The sequence below is a fragment of the Bos indicus x Bos taurus genome, chromosome 26 (assembly GCF_003369695.1).
Source record: "Bos indicus x Bos taurus breed Angus x Brahman F1 hybrid chromosome 26, Bos_hybrid_MaternalHap_v2.0, whole genome shotgun sequence".
In the NCBI taxonomy this organism is placed as follows: Eukaryota; Metazoa; Chordata; class Mammalia; order Artiodactyla; family Bovidae; genus Bos; species Bos indicus x Bos taurus.
Window position 1 is genome coordinate 8,711,969 of NC_040101.1, and position 5,187 is coordinate 8,717,155.

Below are 5,187 nucleotides of genomic sequence, written 5' to 3' on the forward strand. Positions count from 1 at the left end.
GGCTCACTCCCTGGTTCCTGGCAGCCAGAACACTTGGCCAAAGGCACAGGCAGCCTTTTGAACCAAAGGAAAATATTAATTTAAGACACTGTTTCCACATGAAATTACAGGAGCCTTCAGAAACCCTCATTAACTTGATTCAGGGCCGAGGCGCACATAGTGTCTTAAGGGCTAAGATTGGCCACCGTGTAAGAAGTTTGTGGCTGGTGAGCTAACAAAGAATTCTGCAAGGGCCCCCAGCACCTCGATTCCCTACATAACCATTTCCAGTTGATTTGCCTGGAAAACCTCTTATTGAAGAAGGAGAAACAAAAACAGACCCCGTGTTCATTTTGATGTCAACCCCAGTGGGGCAGTTACTGGGCCCATAACTTCTGAGGCAAGAATCGGACCATGTGGCGGCTGCCAGGCATGAATGCAGGTGTGGGACCGAAGGAACAACTGGCCATGGTGACTTCCTGGAGGATGCTGGTCCTGTGGTCACCACGTCCCATCCTCACAGTGGCTCTCTGGGTACCTCAAGAGACCTGTAGTCAAGGTAGCATTATTCCCATTCTACAGATTACAAAACTGAGGCCAAGAGTGAAGAACTCACCCCAGGTCATTAGGCAAGAAGAGCCTTAGGAGAGGTGAGACCCAGGTCTCTCTGACCCCAAAGCACACACTGTCCGCTGCACCAGGGTACCTGCCCAGGGCTGGGCTGTGCTGTGAGCCAAGGTGGCCCCTAACTTCCTTCGGATAATATAACTCAGCAGAAGAAATAGTTCCTATCTCTTCTGTCCTTCTGGCCAGTACTAGACAGGTTTTGGTCATCAGGACTACAAATTCAAAGTGTGGACTCTGCTCCTGAAGGGGAACAGTTCCTTAGGGAGTGCAGCTCAACGTACCAATCAGGCACGGGGCCTGTGATAATGTTTTAAGGGTCCATGAAAAAGGTTTTTTTTTTTTTTTTTTTTTTTATTCCTCTTAAAATCAGAAGAAAAAAATGAATATAAAAATCATGAATATAGAGCAACAAATCCAGCCTGGTTTATATCCATTTTCATATCCATGCAGCTGTAAAACACAATCTTCGTTGTTTTTATGGAAGAAAGGGTCCATGAAGCCTAAAGAGTCCAGGACCCTCAAAGTCCTGGTGTGACCCGGGCAACAGGTCGGGCTGAGGAGAGGCTCTGTCTGCCTTGGGTGTCGTGTGGACTATGTGTGATGGGGACACAGTGAGGGTCCAGTGGGAGGCCTGCAGTGTGGTCTCCTGCCTCCTGGCAGGACAGTCCTTCCCCACAAACAGCAGAAGACGCTTTGCCGAGATCAGAGAGAGACAGCCTTCGGGCCCCCACGGAACCACAGGATCTGGGCACAGAGCCTTAGGTATCCCTGCTGTGCCCTGCCCCAGCCCCACGCCCACCTCCACCCTGGTTTTTCCCCTCCAACTGCACCAGGAAGTGAGGTTGGCCCTGGGAGGGAAGGACTAAGACAGATACCTCCCGAGAGGCCAGCCCTGGTCCTACACAAGCTGCCCACCCAACACAGGACCAGGGCCGCGACTTTATCCTGAACAGGGAAGAGTTACCTTCAATAAGATCTAGCCCAACCCCCTTACTCTACAGATGGGGAAACTGAGGCCCTGGGGTACAGGGAGCTGAGCAGAGCAGATTCATCTGTTCATCTCTGGAGAGTTTTTTCCCTTTCCTATTCCTGCCTGCAGAAAAGTAGCTGGATTTCACATGCATCTCTTAGTGACGGCCACTGGGCTCATCAGAAGGGCTCCTCAGCAAACAGAATAAAGTCCTGGCCTTTTATCCCCTGCCCGAGTTCGCGTTCCCCTGCCAGGCAGAGCTCGGAGCCAGGGTCCTCGAGCTGGTGGTGGGGAACGCAGGTTTCGAGGGCATAATCCGAAACAGCGCGCCTTCTCTGCAGGTGCCGTTTAGTTTCAAGCATGCCTTCCGTCCCTACCGAGGGATGAAAACCGCAGTGTCAACTGCCTTCTCCTCAGCCCCTCCGGAGGCCCCTTCGGTATTCACATCAAAGCCTTCTGCATATTTATCATTCCTCCCTCTGCATTAGGTAAAGACATCTGACAGGCACACAAAAGCTCCGTAGTCTCCACTTGGACTCTAAAAAGGCAGCAGCAAGTTCAAACCGAAGTTAAAAATTCCCTCCAATAAGTATATCTTCTTTATTGGGAACCTGGGAAGGATTATCGCTTAGCACCCTCTCCAAAATCAATTTGCGTCCACTTACCACTCGCTCCTGGTATAAAATAAAGAAGCTTAGGCTGCATCATTCGGGATTTAATAGACGGCACCCCGGCTGGCTCTGAGCAGAACATTTCTGGGGAAGAGGATAGGATAATAGACAATACCCTGCCTCTGGTCTTACTTTCTTTCTTTCTTTCTTTTTTTTTTTTAATTTTCAAGAGCAATCATGTCTCTTCTTTGAAATATAATGGCAACATGTTAAAATCTAGATTCAAGTATGATCTAACGAAGGATAATAGTCAACTTCAGTTGTGTTCAAAGTACTTAAGCTGTCTTTGAAAAGTTAAGAAAAGGACTGTAATCTTGAACTTTAGGGGAGGGGGAATAACTGTGCCTTTGTTCATGAAAGAGACGTGAATAGAAATCAACTTCCAGGGTGAGTGAAAATTGTCTTACTTCATGCTAAAACTTTATGTCTTGATTATAGAGATTTGCATGGATGTGTTGGCTTCGCCTCCAGTGAGATGCAAAGAAAGCTTGTGTAACTTGGGGTTTCTTCTGGCAGTGGGGACTCCAGTATATGCAACCTGACTTGTGGGAACCCTAACAGGGGCTCCCCAACTTGTAATTTGAGCACGTAATCTGATCCTTCCTGCCGTGCTGTGCTCTCTGATCATGGTGGGGCCCATGATTTCCAAGTGATAGACAAAAACTGAGTTTTCCAGTAAGATGCTTGAGTTTCTGAAGAAAGCTGAGTTGAACTAAAACTATGCAGACTTTGGGGCTTCCCTGGTGGCTCAGATGGTAAAGAATCTATCTGCAATGCAGTAGACCTGGGTTCGATCCCTGGGTCAGGAAGATCCCCTGGAGAAAGGAGTGGCGACCCACTCCAGCATGCCTGGAGAATCCCATGGACAGAGGAGCCTGGTAGGCTACAGTTCATGGGGGTTTCAAAGAGTCAGACACAGCTAAGTGATTAACACTTTACTATGTAGAGTTTGAGCCATGGTGGCTTTTCCAGGGATGCTGCCAATGGTCGAGTACAGCACCCTTACTTTAAAGATGAAAAAAGCAAAGTGCCAGAACAAGGAAGGGACTGCCTAGCTCACCTCGCTGGAGAGGGGGAGTTCTCACCCCAGATAGTCAGTGACCACCCATGCTGGATGAACACCCACCAGAGCAGCTTCTGAGCACCTGCTTTCCTACATTTCAGGGATGGGTTTGCCCAAATCCACTAGGTGGGTTGTTTGAGAACCAGGACTCGAGTTTGTTTGAGCCCTTGTTGGGAGTGAACCCACTATGCCATGCTCCGAAAGGGGAGGGGGTCCTATCCCCCTGCTGGGCCATGAATGGGGAGTAGCACAACGAAGCAGTGAGAGAAGCAGGCAGGGCTCATGTTAACTGAGCTCTTAATGTGCATAGATGATAGCAGCTCCGCTTCTACTGTGCTTCGGCTACTCTGAAAAACACCTTACCTGCATTATTTTATATAATCTTCACATCAAATCTGAGGTAGGTACTTTACTAGCCCATTTTACAGAGAAAAAACTGAGGCATGGCAGGCAAGGAGCAGTTGAACTTGAAACTTGAAACTTCCTCATGCACAGTCGCAGTTCTTTCCATGGAGCCCCATGTCCTGGGGGCACCAGCCCCAGAGGCCGAGCTTCTCTGGATCTTGTTTCTTATCTGCAAGGCCTGGAATGGCCCTGAGCCTCTCTGAGGCTCACATCACAGATTTCCTGGGACTCCGAGGACAGGGACAGTGTTCCTGAGGACCAACATGCTCTTTCCTTGGCTGGCCAGGGTACCCGGGGCCCCTAGAACACCCAGGATCCCTGGGGTCCCCAGCATTGCCCCTCAGAAGGCTTCTGGAGTTGACTCCTTCACCAGACATTCTAAAATGACCTCGGTTCTCAGCCTCAAATCAAGCCTCGGGGCCTGCCGAACAAAAACCTCCTGACCTTCCTGGCTTTGTCCCATGCTTCCTCCGTCTTGCAGGGCTTCCTTCTGCCTCTTTAAAATTCGCAATTACCAATAATTCCCTTTGTTGCACCCAAATGCGAACCACCGTATTAAATTATTAAATATAAGTGTTTCTGAAATATTTTATCTTGACATGTATCTCCGGAGTCAAATGACCCCAGGCAGTGTTCATAATTAATTTCATCAAAAGGGAAAAAAAAGTGCTGGCAAGGGACTCCCCGAATGACCTGTCCTGCAGAAATACAGCTGACTCTTGGCTTGCTGTTCCCTCCCTCCCTTCCTGGGCCTCTGGAGGGAGGCCAGGCGGGCAGAGCTGCTCTGTTCTCAGGATCCCAGAATCTCAGGCCTTGGGGGTGGGGGTGGGGTGGTGGGGGACACGCGATCACTTTGGCCCAGAGAGGAACAGTGACCTGCCCAAGGAGGCAGAGCCAGAGGACGCACAGCTGGACACACCGCCCACCCCTCCTCCTCCTCCTCCTCTTGAAGTTCCCAGCCCACTCCCTCCTCCAAGGTGCCCTCCGGGGACCAGAGAGGTGTATTTAAAGGGGCGGGGGAAATAGAACTGCTTCTTCACAGGAAGACTGCCCTGAAACAAAGGGCTTTTTTTGTAGCTCTCCCCTACCAAGCTCGGACAGAAAAAGAGATTAAGTTTTGAGGAGTCACTTTCCAATCAGAAAGCCACCATTTAATTACAATGCGCAGGAAATTACAGAGTGAATGGGCAGACGGGCGATAAGGGACAGCCCAGAAGGATGACAGGCCTGAAATCCAACCACTTCATCACAGAGCTTTATCACAAGAGGCTGTCTGGACGGCTGACAATCTGATTGTACTGTCAACTCAATTCATAATTAATATATTTATCAAATTAATTACTGAAAATATCTCCCTGGCGCTCGCCGTAAAACAGAGGCCGGCTTCATGGCGGGCGGGCTTCGTTTTCTGCTAATAACCCGTGCTGTCAGTTTAATGAGGGCAGGGAGCGGCCCCTGTTTTGCCTGCCTGA